This window comes from Mustela nivalis (assembly GCF_964662115.1).
Source record: "Mustela nivalis genome assembly, chromosome: 4".
NCBI lineage: Eukaryota > Metazoa > Chordata > Mammalia > Carnivora > Mustelidae > Mustela > Mustela nivalis.
Genome location: NC_139023.1, coordinates 159,139,217 through 159,154,469, shown reverse-complemented (window position 1 = coordinate 159,154,469; position 15,253 = coordinate 159,139,217). Strand labels below are relative to the sequence as shown.

Genomic DNA, 15,253 nt, shown 5'->3' with positions numbered 1-15,253 from the left:
GAGAATTTAAGGAGTTGATGCCATTTACAATTGCACCCAAAACAATGCATAGGGCTACATCTAACCAAAGAGGCAAGGGATCTGTACTCAGAAAACTATAGAACACTCCTGGAAGAAATTGAGAAAGACACAAAGAAATGGAAAAACATTCCATGCTTATGGATTGGAAGAACAAATATTGTTAAAATGTCTATGCTACCTAGAGCAAACTATATATCCACTGCAATCCTTATCAAAATACCATCAATTTTTTTCACAGAAATGGAACAAATAATCCTAAAATTTGTATGGAACCAAAAAAGACCCCCCCCCCCCAATAGCAAAGGATATCGAAAAGGAAAAACAAAGCTGGTGACATCACAATTCCAGACTTCAAGGTCTATTACAAAGCTGTCATCATCAAGACAGCATGGTACTGGCACAAAAACAGACACATAGATCAATGGAACAAAACACAGAACCAGAAATGGACACTCAACTCTTTGGTCAATTAATAGAAGACTACAAAGCAGGAAAGAATGTCCAATGGAAAAAAGACAGTCTCTTCAACAAATGGTGTTGTAAAAATTGGACAGCCACATGCAGAAGAATGAAACTGGACCATTTCCTTACACCACACACAAAAATAGACTCAAAATGGATGAAAGACCTCAATGTGAGAAAGGAATCCATCAAATCCTTGAAGAGAACATCAGCAGCCACCTCTTCAACCTCAGCCACATCACCAAAGGCAGGGGAAGCAAGGGGAAAAACAAACTATTGGAAATAATAATAATAATAAATAAATAAATAATGAACTATTGGGACTTCATCAAAATAAAAAGCTTTTGCACAGCAAAGGAAATAGTCAACAAAACCAAAAGACAACCAACAGAATGGGAGAAGATATTTGAAAATGTCTTATCAGATAAAGGGCTAGTATCCAGAATCTATGAAGAACTTATCAAACTCAACATCCAAAAAACAAATAATGCAATCAAGAAATGGGCAGAAGACATGAACAGACATTTCTGCAAAGACATCCAGATGGCCAACAGACACATGAAAAAGTGCTCAACATCACTCAGGGAAATATGAATCAAAACCACAATGAGATACCACCTCACAGCAGTCGGAATGGCTAAAATTAATAAGTCAGGAAACAACAGGTATTGGCAAGGATGTGGAGAAAGAAGAACCTGCCTGTTGGTGGGAATGCAAGCTGGTGCAGCCACTCTGGAAAACATTATGGAGGTTCCTCAAAAAGTTGAAAACAGAGCTACCCTACAACCCAGTAATTGCACCACTGGGTATTTACCCCATAGATACAAATGTAGTGATCTGAAGGGGAACATGCACCTCAATGTTTATAGCAGCAATGTCCACGATAACCAAAGTATGGAAAGAGCCTAGATGCCCATTGGCAGATGAATAGATAAAGAAGAGGTGAGATATAGATACATACACACACACACACACACACACACACATAAATATACAATGAAATATTATGCAACTAAATCTTGCCATTTGCAACAACATAGATGAAACTAGAGAGTATTATGCTAAGCGAAGTAAGTCAATCAGAGAAAGATACTTATCATATGATCTCACTGATATGTGGAATTTGAGAAACAAGGCAGAGGATCATGGAGGATGAGAGGAAAAAATGAAAAAAGATGAAACCAGAGAGGGAGACAAACCATAAGAGACTCTTAATCTTAGGAAACAAAGTAAGGCTTGCTGGAGTAGAGGGGTGTGGGAGGGATGGGGTGGCTGGGTGATGGACCTGGGGAGGGTATGTGCTATGGTGAGTGCCGTGAATTGTTTAAGATTCATGAATCAGACCTGTACCCCTGAAACAAATAATACATTATATGTTAATTAAAAAATTAAAATAACATATATATAGTTATGTAATAATAAAGTAAAATCATCCCCTAAATTGCAGTTAATTTATATTACTTTATAATAACACATAGTAGGCTAGTGTCTCAATAGTTCCATGGCTTTATATTGAATTATTGAAAAGGCATCACTCTATATACTTGCGCAAACAACAGCAAAAACAAGAAGATACATAAGGAATAGTTCAGTGCTATCACCCTTCAGCTGTGGCTGCTGTGGAAAATGGCTTAGGTAGATTGACAGTCGATACACATGATGAGTATATATGTGTATATATATATATGTGTGTGCATAGGGGCACCTGGGTTGCTCAGTTGGTTAAGCATCTACTTTTGGCTCAGGTTATAAACCCAGGGTCCTGGGTCGAGCCCCACATGGGGCATCCTGCTCAGTGGGGTGTCTGTTTCTCCCCCTCCCTCTACTCCTTGCCCCACTCGTTCTCTCTCTCTCTCAAATAATAAAATAAAAGAAAATAAATAATAAAAAATAAAAGAAAATATTTTTAAAATATGTATGTGTTTAATATTAAACAGAATAGAGAGAGAACATTTTATGTATATATACAAAATGCATAATGTATATAACTGACATACACATAGCTGTGTATAAATATATATACTCGCAGCGGTAGTCAGCAGGCCGAAGGGCATTCTGAGAGAGGGGGCTTTCCAGGCAAGGGTAGCAGCATGCTCCAAGTTCCTTATGTAAAAGAGCAATGGCACAATCAGTGGAGGAAGCTCCAAGCGGTGCTGAACTTCTGAAACAAGGAAGACCACGTTGATGACTTCTAAATACCTATGTGAACATAATGGGTTTCAGTGAATATCTTGCTGATTATTTTTACTTCTATTGTTATAATCTCAAAGCCTAATATAAGAGCAGCTACTTTACCCTTGATAAAAATGAAATATTGAAAATTTCCTCCTCGGTTATGGAAAGGATCCAATAGCAATAAAGTTAGAGGTAATAGAGAGAAAGTAATGTGCATATGAAGATAAATGTCTTAGATTGGGGAAGGGAAAAAAATCCACCCATGAGGGGCCAGGCAAAACTGTCAAAGTTAAAAAATTTGTTTCCAGCTGCCTTTAACCTCTACCTTTGTTAGATTTCCTTTTTCATTGCTACCACAGTGTTTTCAGACCTTTTCTAGGGGCACTTTTGTGTTTCATTCCCAGTTTTACATTTTAAAAGTGGATATTTTCAGGCTGATGTATGTAAGAGTCAGGGTACTAATGGATCCCATATACTTTGAAATGCATCCAAAATACGAAACAGACTAATGTATGGATGGAGGGATGGATAGCTGGATAGTTATGTGTTAAAGCCAGTACAGCCCAATGTTAACAGGAGAATTCAAGGGTAGGCGGGTGGGTGTATATACTTTGCTGTATTTTATTAGGAAATAACATATTGGAAACACTGTAAGTATATTGGTCCAGCTTTGGCCTATGGGGGTCTGCTCAACTGCAACGGAGTCATTTCAACATGAACTCAGTGTCTGCGGTAGCTTGCTTGCTGTTTGTTATGACAGGATGTTCCAGGCTCATCTTCTTTATTTCTCATCCCAACCTAGATTCAGACAATTTCATGGGAAGCAATATTTCAAGACAACAATCTTGGCACTAGGGACACTCGATTTTATTGGCCCAAACATTTTTATATGGGCCTTTTCAGAGGACAGAGCTAAGACAGAGGTAGGTAGACGGGGGGAGAGTGGAGGAAGAGGCAGAGCGAGAGGGGTTTCTGTTTGTTTTTGTTTGTTTGTTTTTTTAAGATGGCCTATACGTTCATACTGATATTTCCTGTTCAAATGAATTTTAACAGAGACTCTCCTTACTTGTCCCATATTTCTTCTGTATTTTCTTCCTTCTACACTAAGAATCTGTACCTTGCGGACGCACGCAGAACATGATAGAACTGGAATACTCTACAATTCCTATTTGCTCCGTCCCACATTATATAAATGACAATCTCAAAAACATGATACTAATATAACCAATTCTGATTATTTGAACCGATTACATTTTTCATGCATATGCTTTCCCTACTTGATACCCTCATTTTTCAAAGTTGTAATTTATCAACCTTATCAAAGCCGTTACATACCCTAATTTAGTCTTATCTCCAAAGGCAACTGTAACTTTTATGTTTATTATTAGTCCTAGTGTTTTCATCTCCCTATTTGTTTCCATCCAGAACATTTCCAACAGGTTCCCTGGAAAAAGCTCATGCAAACAATATTCTTTTAGTTTTTGCATGTTAATTACAGTGTGTCCTTTATATGTGTCCTTTATAACTGAAAGTTTCCCTGGATATAAAATCCTTAACTCTCATTTTCCTTTTTTTAATATCTTAAATACATTACTCCATTTTCTTCTGGCATAAAAGATTACTATTGAAAAGTCTGATGAAGTCTAAAAACTCTCCTTACATATCATGTGTTCTTCGGCTTAGATTCCAAAATATTTTTTTGTTTGTTTAGCTCTAAAGTCCAATAATTTTACTAGAATAAGTCTTGGTGTTATACCATTCTGGATCTATATTTCCAGGTACATGGTATGCTCTTCCCATTTGGACATCAATAAAAATAAAAAATACAGTGCATTTAAGCCCATAAAATTATATTTAAAACCAAGAGTTTATAATGATATTAAAAAATCAATTGGAAAAAAAATCAATTGGTCATCCTTGGAAGAAGGCAGGGAACCAACTCATTACCTTAAAAATGGGTAAAGGGAAAGAAACAAGCATTGATCCTGCTTTTTCCATGGAAACACTGCGTAACTAAATAGTTGATAAGAGAAAGATTTATTCATAAAAATATTTTCAGCTAATAAAGGAAAACAAAAAGACTAAAATATAACATTACCATGTTGCATCAGAGCAGGTTTATTTTAGATTCCAAATCTCTCCTGTTGCCCTTGAGGTTGACTGCATATAATTTAATGAACGTGTAGTCATCAGCTATCTTAAATGATTAGTTACTGATGTGAGATAGACAGGACAGGATAGTTGTGGATGAAGAGTATACTGTCTTCCTTCGTGGAGGCCATGCAATGCAAAATAACATTTCAATGTTTTTGAAGCCTTAGTTAGAGAACATATAGATTTAGAAGAGATCCATCCACAACACAGGCAACACCACAGCATGTCACACAGACATCCTAAATATGGATTTTTAGGAATAGTGGTGATGGAACAGACAGAAGTTGACGAAAATGATATAAAAATAAACCTTAACCATATCCACTGTGGAGAAGAGCTAGAATTTCCTGGGAGTCATGAAGTGCAACATGGGACTAATTGCATTTGATTCTCGCAACAAACCTTTAAGGCAACCTGTTATTTTCCCAGTTATAAATAAATTGTTCATTACTCCTAGGTTGTAGCTTATCCCTAAATCCGTCCCACCTTGAAGAGGTGATATTTTACTGATGGACTTACACAAAGACTTATAAGAGCTTGGAAACTTATCCATAGTCACTTGCACAAGAAACGTAGCATTAAGGAAAACAGGGATGAGTCCCAGAAACAAGGGATGGAGGGCCTGGGAAGAGCTCTAGTCCCCTTGCAGCAAAGCTTACAGACATTACCAAGTTTGCAGTTTCTTTTCCTGAGGAACACTTAAACTGTCTAGAAAGCAGTCAAAAAAAAAAAAAAAAAAGATTCCCTTCTACATCTCCTGGATTGAAGGGAGATGGGGAGAAACCTTCAAAATTTGCCTCAAAAATTTCAAAATCGGAGGAGTCAAGATGGCGGAGAAGTAGCAAGCTGAGACTGCTTCAGCTAGCCGGAGATCAGCTAGATAGCTTATCTAAAGATTGCAAACACCTGAAAATCCATCGGCAGACCGAAGAGAAGAAGAACAGCAATTCTGGAAACAGAAAAACAACCGCTTTCTGAAAGGTAGGACCGGCGGAGAAGTGAATCCAAAGCGACGGGAAGATAGACCCCGGGGGGAGGGGCCGGCTCCCGGGAAGCGGCGGAGCAACTGCGCACAAAATCAGGACTTTTAAAAGTCTGTTCCGCTGAGGGACATCGCTCCAGAGGCTAAACCGGGGCGAAGCCCACGCGGGGTCAGCGTGGCCTCAGGTCCCGCAGGGTCACAGAAGGATCGGGGGTGTCTGAGTGTCGCAGAGCTTGCGGGTATTGGAACAGGAAAGCCGGCTACAGAAACAGAGCCGACAGTAAGCTCACAGCTCGGTGTTACCTTGAACCGATCGCAGGCTCGGTGAGCTCGGAGCGCGGCCGGAGGTCAGGCAGACGGGAATAACTGGGCGCTGTTCTCTGAGGGCGCACTGAGGAGTGGGGCCCTGGGCTCTCGGCTCCTCCGGGCCGGAGACCAGGAGGCCGCCATTTGTGTTCCCGTCCTCCGGAACTCTACGGAAAGCGCTCAGGGAACAAAAGCTCCTGAAAGCAAACCCGAGCGGATTACTCACCCCGGCCCCGGGTAAGGGCGGTGTAATTCCGCCTGGGGCAAAGACACTTGAGAATCACAACAACAGGCCCCTCCCCCAGAAGATCAACAAGAAATCCAGCCGAGACCAAGTTCACCTACCAAGGAGTGCGGTTTCAATACCAAGGAGAGCAGCAGAATTCCAGAGGAGGAGAAAGCCAAGCACGGAACTCATGGCTTTTTTCCTGTGATTTTTTTTTAGTCTTGCAGTTAATTTAATTTTTTCTTTTTCATTTTTTTTTTTTCTTTTTCTTCTCGCCTTCGGGTAAAAAAAATTTTTTTTTTAACTGTTACCTTTTTCTTTTTTAACGATTTTTTACTAGTTTATCTAATATATATATTTTTTCTTTTTTACATTTTTCTCAGGTGTTTTCTTTTTTTAAAAAAATTTTTTTTTCTTTTCTTTTTTTTTTCTTTCTTTCTTTTAGAACCTCTTTTTATCCCCTTTCTCCCCACTCACGATTTTGGATCTCTTCTAATTTAGTTAAAGCATATTTTTCTGGGGTTGTTGCCACCCTTTTAGTATTTTACTTGCCCCTTCATTTACTCTTATCTGGACAAAATGACAAGACGTAAAAATTCAACGCAAAAAAAAGAACAAGAGGCAGTACCAAAGGCTAGGGACCTAATCAATACAGACATCGGTAATATGTCAGATCTAGAGTTTAGAATGACAATTCTCAAGGTTCTAGCCGGGCTTGAAAAAGGCATGGAAGATATTAGAGAAAGCCTCTCGAGAGATATAAAAGCCCTTTCTGGAGAAATAAAAGAACTAAAATCTAACCAAGTTGAAATCAAAAAAGCTATTAATGAGGTGCAATCAAAAATGGAGGCTCTAACTGCTAGGATAAATGAGGCAGAAGAAAGAATTAGTGATATAGAAGACCAAATGACAGAGAATAAAGAAGCTGAGCAAAAGAGGGACAAACAGCTACTGGACCACGAGGGGAGAATTCGAGAATTAAGTGACACCATAAGACGAAACAACATTAGAATAATTGGGATTCCAGAAGAAGAAGAAAGAGAGAGGGGAGCAGAAGGTATACTGGAGAGAATTATTGGGGAGAATTTCCCCAATATGGCAAAGGGAACGAGCATCAAAATTCAGGAGGTTCAGAGAACGCCCCTCAAAATCAATAAGAATAGGCCCACACCCTGTCACCTAATAGTAAAATTTACAAGTCTCAGTGACAAAGAGAAAATCCTGAAAGCAGCCCGGGAAAAGAAGTCTGTAACATACAATGGTAAAAATATTAGATTGGCAGCTGACTTATCCACAGAGACCTGGCAGGCCAGAAAGAGCTGGCATGATATTTTTAGAGCACTAAACGAGAAAAACATGCAGCCCAGAATACTATATCCAGCTAGGCTATCATTGAAAATAGAAGGAGAGATTAAAAGCTTCCAGGACAAACAACAACTGAAAGAATTTGCAAATACCAAACCAGCTCTACAGGAAATATTGAAAGGGGTCGTCTAAGCAAAGAGAGAGCCTACAAGTGGTAGATCAGAAAGGAACAGAGACCATATACAATAACAGTCACCTTACAGGCAATACAATGGCACTAAATTCATATCTCTCAATAGTTACCCTGAATGTGAATGGGCTAAATGCCCCTGTCAAAAGACACAGGGTATCAGAATGGATAAAAAAACAAAACCCATCTATATGTTGCCTCCAAGAAACTCATTTTAAGCCCGAAGACACCTCCAGATTTAAAGTGAGGGGGTGGAAAAGAATTTACCATGCTAATGGACATCAGAAGAAAGCAGGAGTGGCAATCCTTATATCAGATCAATTAGATTTTAAGCCAAAGACTATAATAAGAGATGAGGAAGGACACTATATCATACTCAAAGGGTCTGTCCAACAAGAATATTTAACAATTTTAAATATCTATGCCCCCAACGTGGGAGCAGCCAACTATATAAACCAATTAATAACAAAATCAAAGAAACACATCGACAACAATACAATAATAGTAGGGGACTTTAACACTCCCCTCACTGAAATGGACAGGTCATCCAAGCAAAAGATCAGCAAGGAAATAAAGGCCTTAAACGACACACTGGACCAGATGGACATCACAGATATATTCAGAACATTTCATCCCAAAGCAACAGAATACACATTCTTCTCTAGTGCACATGGAACATTCTCCAGAATAGATCACATCCTCGGTCCTAAATCAGGACTCAACCGGTATCAAAAGATTGGGATCATTCCCTGCATATTTACAGACCACAATGCTCTAAAGCTAGAACTCAACCACAAAAGGAAGTTTGGAAAGAACCCAAATACATGGAGACTAAACAGTATCCTTCTAAAGAATGAATGGGTCAACCGGGAAATTAAAGAAGAATTGAAAAAAATCATGGAAACAAATGATAATGAAAATACAACGGTTCAAAATCTGTGGGACACAATAAAGGCAGTCCTGAGAGGAAAATATATAGCGGTACAAGCCATTCTCAAGAAACAAGAAAGGTCTCAGATACACAACCTAACCCTACACCTAAAGGAGCTGGAGAGAGAACAAGAAAGAAACCCTAAGCCCAGCAGGAGAAGAGAAGTCATAAAGATCAGAGCAGAAATCAATGAAATAGAAACCAAAAAAACAATAGAACAAATCAACGAAACTAGGAGCTGGTTCTTTGAAAGAATTAATAAAATTGATAAACCCCTGGCCCGACTTATCAAAAAGAAAAGAGAAAGGACCCAAATAAATAAAATCATGAGTGAAAGAGGAGAGATCACAACTAACACCAAAGAAATACAAACTATTATAAGAACATACTATGAGCAACTCTACGGCAATAAATTTGACAATCTGGAAGAAATGGATGCATTCCTAGAAACATATAAACTACCACAACTGAACCAGGAAGAAATAGAAAGCCTGAACAGACCCATAACCAGTAAGGAGATTGAAACAGTCATTAAAAATCTCCAAACAAACAAAAGCCCAGGGCCAGATGGCTTCCCGGGGGAATTCTACCAAACATTTAAAGAAGAACTAATTCCTATTCTCCTGAAACTGTTCCAAAAAATAGAAATGGAAGGAAAACTTCCAAACTCATTTTATGAGGCCAGCATCACCTTGATCCCAAAACCAGACAAGGATCCCACCAAAAAAGAGAGCTATAGACCGATATCCTTGATGAACACAGATGCGAAAATACTCAACAAAATACTAGCCAATAGGATTCAACAGTACATTAAAAAGATTATTCACCACGACCAAGTGGGATTTATTCCAGGGCTGCAAGGTTGGTTCAACATCCGCAAATCAGTCAATGTGATACAACACATCAATAAAAGAAAGAACAAGAACCATATGATGCTCTCAATAGATGCTGAAAAAGCATTTGACAAAGTACAGCATCCCTTCCTGATCAAAACTCTTCAAAGTGTAGGGATAGAGGGCACATACCTCAATATCATCAAAGCCATCTATGAAAAACCCACCTCAAATATCATTCTCAATGGAGAAAAACTGAAAGCTTTTCCGCTAAGGTCAGGAACACGGCAGGGATGTCCATTATCACCACTGCTATTCAACATAGTACTAGAGGTCCTAGCCTCAGCAATCAGACAACAAAAGGAAATTAAAGGCATCGAAATCGGCAAAGAAGTCAAATTATCACTCTTCGCAGATGATATGATACTATATGTGGAAAACCCAAAAGACTCCACTCCAAAACTGCTAGAACTTATACAGGAATTCAGTAAAGTGTCAGGATATAAAATCAATGCACAGAAATCAGTTGCATTTCTCTACACCAACAGCAAGACAGAAGAAAGAGATATTAAGGAGTCAATCCCATTTACAATTGCATCCAAAACCATAAGATACCTAGGAATAAACCTAACCAAAGAGACACAGAATCTATACTCAGAAAACTATAAAGTACTCATGAAAGAAATTGAGGAAGACACAAAGAAATGGAAAAATGTTCCATGCTCCTGGATTGGAAGAATAAATATTGTGAAAATGTCTATGCTACCTAAAGCAATCTACACATTTAATGCAATTCTTATCAAAGTACCATCCATCTTTTTCAAAGAAATGGAACAAATAATGCTAAAATTTATATGGAACCAGAAAAGACCTCGAATAGCCAAAGGGATATTGAAAAAGAAAGCCAACGTTGGTGGCATCACAATTCCGGACTTCAAGCTCTATTACAAAGCTGTCATCATCAAGACAGCATGGTACTGGCACAAAAACAGACACATAGATCAATGGAACAGAATAGGGAGCCCAGAAATAGACCCTCAAATCTATGGTCAACTCATCTTCGACAAAGCAGGAAAGAATGTCCAATGGAAAAAAGACAGCCTCTTCAATAAATGGTGCTGGGAAAATTGGACAGCCACATGTAGAAAAATGAAATTGGACCATTTCCTTACACCACACACAAAAATAGACTCAAAATGGATGAAGGACCTCAATGTGCGAAAGGAATCCATCAAAATCCTTGAGGAGAACACAGGCAGCAACCTCTTCGACCTCTGCCGCAGCAACATCTTCCTAGGAACAACGCAAAAGGCAAGGGAAGCAAGGGAAAAAATGAACTATTGGGATTTCATCAAGATCAAAAGCTTTTGCACAGCAAAGGAAACAGTTAACAAAATCAAAACACAACTGACAGAATGGGAGAAGATATTTGCAAACGACATATCAGATAAAGGACTAGTGTCCAGAATCTATAAAGAAGTTAGCAAACTCAACACCCAAAGAACAAATAATCCAATCAAGAAATGGGCAGAGGACATGAACAGACATTTCTGCAAAGAAGACATCCAGATGGCCAAAAGACACATGAAAAAGTGCTCCATATCACTCGGCATCAGGGAAATACAAATCAAAACCACAATGAGATATCACCTCACACCAGTCAGAATGGCTAAAATCAACAAGTCAGGAAATGACAGATGCTGGCGAGGATGTGGAGAAAGGGGAACCCTCCTACACTGTTGGTGGGAATGCAAGCTGGTGCAGCCACTCTGGAAAACAGCATGGAGGTTCCTCAGAATGTTGAAAATAGAACTGCCCTATGACCCAGCAATTGCACTATTGGGTATTTACCCTAAAGATACAAATGTAGTGATCCAAAGGGGCACATGCACCCGAATGTTTATAGCAGCAATGTCCACAATAGCCAAACTATGGAAAGAACCTAGATGTCCATCCACAGATGAATGGATCAAGAAGATGTGGTATATATACACAATGGAATACTATGCAGCCATCAAAAGAAATGAAGTCTTGCCATTTGCGACAACATGGATGGAACTAGAGCGTATCATGCTTAGCGAAATAAGTCAAGCAGAGAAAGACAACTATCATATGATCTCCCTGATATGAGGAAGTGGTGATGCAACATGGAGGCTTAAGTGGGTAGGAGAAGAATAAATGAAACAAGATGGGATTGGGAGGGAGACAAACCATAAGTGACTCTTAATCTCACAAAACAAACTGAGGGTTGCTGGGGGGAGGGGGTTTGGGAGAAGGGGGTGGGATTATGGACATTGGGGAGGGTATGTGCTTTGGTGAGTGCTGTGAAGTGTGTAAACCTGGTGATTCACAGACCTGTACCCCTGGGGATAAAAATATATGTTTATAAAAAATAAAAAGTTAAAGAGAGAGAAAAAAAAAAAATTCAAAATCAACTGCCTCCAGGATTAACTGTAAGCAGAAGCAGAATAGTTTCACACTCTGGAGCAGAATATTTGCAAAGATGGAGATCTATGCTGGTCAGCCAAAAGCCCAGGTCCTTCCACAAAACTCCTACAGAAGATGAGCCACAGCTTTACAGCATAGAAAATCATGGAATAATACTACAATTTCTATTAGACCAGTTCTAGAATCCAAAGACATACATGTACACTAACACAAATATCAGAAAAGAACAGACCTTTTCTCAGTGGAAGATGAACAAGCTAGAAATATCAATGAAGCCTGAAAACTAAAAGGAGCAGAGTAAAAGAGAAAGATACAACACACAAGGCAGAGAAAGGACATATTTTTTAAAATCATTTACTCTAGTAAACATCTGTTTCATCCTGACAATGATAGTAAAGAATGACCAAACATAAAACAAAAGATGAAAGAGATGAAAAGCTAAGATCTTGAAATGAACATTGAGACATCATTGTAAGGAAAGAATATAGGGAAACTATCATGTAATAAAATTTAAGGTGACATTGGAATCAATAAGGCACATAATCTGTACAGGCATACCTCCTTCTATTGTGTTTTGCTATGTTGTACTTCGCAGGTACTGGGATTTTTTTTTTTTTTTTTTTTTACAAATTGAAGGTTTGTGGCAAACCTGCATCAAGCAAATCTATCAGCATCATTTTTCCAATAGCATTTGCTCTCTTAGTGTCTCTGTCACATTTGGTAATTCTCACTATATTTCCAACTTTTTCACTGTTGTTATATTTGTTATGTTAATCTGTGATCAGTGATTATGACTGGCCAAAAGCCAAGATAATGGTTAGCATCTTTTAGCAATAAAATGTTTTTTTTTAATTAAGATATGCACATTGTCTTTTTAACATAATGCTAAATTACACTCATTAGACTACAGTATAGTGTAAAGTATAACTTTAATATGTATTGGGAAACCAAAAAATTTATTTAGCTTTTTTGTGATATTCATTTATTTTGGTATTCTGGAACTGACCAAGCATTTCCAAGGTATGCCTATAATCTGTTGTAGATTATAAATATACTGCTATGATCTGAATGTGTATGTCCCTCCCAAATTCATACGTTAAAATCCTAACCCCCAAGGCAATGATATTAGGAGGTGGGGCCTTTGGGAGGTGATCAAGTCAGAGAGGCAGAGAAGAGCCCTTATGATTGGGATTAATTTTCTTATAAAAGATACCTCAGAGCTCATTCCTTCTGCCATGTGAGGTTACAGAAAAGGTTGGCCATTTTGGAAGCACTTTCCCACCAGACACCAACCTGCCAAGATCTACCTTGATCTTGGAATTCCCAGCCTTCAAGAATCTGAGAAACTAACTTCTGTTGTTCATAAACATAAATGTAAATATAAACCATCCAGTTTATATTTTGTTATAGCAGCCTAAATGGACTTAAACACTTACAAGCTTGAGAAAATCTTTCAACATGCAAAGAAAAATATGTCATGAAAATAATCAGATGGGGCCTCTGATTATTTTGGGTGGCTCAGTCATTTAAGCACACCGGCCTTCAGCTCAGGTCATGATCCCAGGATGTGATCGAGTCCCACGTGAGGTTTCCGACTCAACAGGGGATTCTGCTTCTCTCTCTCTTCCTCTGCCCCTGTTCATGTGCCCTCTCTCTCTCTCTCTCTTGTTCAATCTCTAAAATAAATAAATAAAAGCTTAAAAAAAAGAAAGCAATCAGGAAAAAATATATAGATTATGAAAAATGTTCATAATTTAAAATATGGACAGTCAGTGTTTCAGTAAGATCAGAATCAATATCACAAAAGCAATAATCAACTGTATAAAAGAATTTCTTATGCTTATGACCTATACCTACAAATTTATAAAGCAGATCACTAAAAAGTAATGCTCATTTAAAAAACTAATATATAGATTTATTCCAGTGATTTTTTTTTTATTCAAGGATGAAGAAATAATAATATAAGCATGCAGGCAGCTATGAGAGAGAGAAAGAGATGGAGTTTCTAATTGCCAAAGAACAAGATACTAATTTCTGTAGAGTTGTGAGTGAAAAATACCTTTACCAAGAATTCTAAAGTCAGCCACCTTATTTACATGTACAAACAACAGAAAGGCACTTACATATGCAAGTACTCAGAAAATAATGTCTACATATTTTTCCTTTAAAAAAAAGAAAAAGAAAAGAAAAGGAAGGAAGAAGGATGGAAGGAAAAGAGAGAGAAAGGAAGAGAGAAAGAAAGAAGAAAGAAAAAGAAAGGAAGGAAGGAAAAGAGAAAGAAAGAAAAAGAAAGGAAGGAAGGAAAGGAAAGAAAGGGCGGGGAACGGAGAGAGGAAGGGAGGAAGGAAGGGGCACCTGGGTGGTTCAGTTGGTTAAGTGTCTGCCAGCGGCTCAGGTCATGATCCCAGTGTCCTGGGATCAAGCCCCACATCAGGCTCCCTGCTCAGCTCAGAGTCTGCTTCTCTCTCTGCCCCTCCCCCTGCTCATGCTCTCTCACTCAAATAAATAAATAAAATCTTTTTTAAAAAACTATTTTAGGAGCGCCTGGGTGGCTCAGTGGGTTAGGCCTCTGCTCTCAGCTTGGGTTATGATCTCAGGGTCCTGGGATCCAGCCCTGCATCAAGCTCTCTGCTCATCAGGGAGCCTGCTTCCCCCTCTCTCCTCTGCCTGCTTCTCTCTGCCTACTTGTGATTTCTGTCTGTCAAATAAATAAGCAAAATCTTTTTTTGAAAAAAAAAAAAACTCTTTTAAAGCAATATGAATAAATCAGCCCAAATTTCTGAATTTTTCTATCAAAAAGAATAAATGTGAAAAGAAAACATGGAGGAAGTAGTTTATTAACTGATTTTTGTGATAATAGGAATTTGGTTTTGATTTTACTGGAGAAGTGTAACATAAATTATATTTTTCTTTTAAAAAAGATAACTACAAAAGTAATATAGCCATACATGAAAGGGCTCTTTAAAATTTAAACTTCTGTAACTAACATAGAAAATTCAGTACAAAGATTGGAAAATAAGGTTAAGAAAATCCACTAAAATATAAAGTGAAAACACAGAGCTATAAAATATGAGGGAAAGCTGAAAGAAATGGAAAGGCCAAAATCCATTAAGGCAATATATGTCTAGCAAGAAAAAAGAGAGAATAGAATGGAATAAAATTTCCTAAAGAAAGACACAGGACTTAAGGAAGACTGAAAAAAAGAACTGAGAAATTTCAG

At 38.2% G+C, this 15,253-nt stretch overlaps 1 long non-coding RNA gene across 2 annotated transcripts in view; it reads right to left on the bottom strand.

Moving 5' to 3' along the window:
• Nucleotides 1-2,386: 2,386 nt before the first annotated feature.
• Nucleotides 2,387-15,253, bottom strand: part of LOC309863971 — a 76,017-nt gene continuing 63,150 nt past the window's right edge. For both annotated transcript variants that reach the window (XR_014311320.1, XR_014311321.1), the window contains exon 2: nt 2,387-2,682. This is a non-coding gene — a long non-coding RNA (uncharacterized lncRNA). The remainder of the gene's footprint in view (nt 2,683-15,253) is intronic.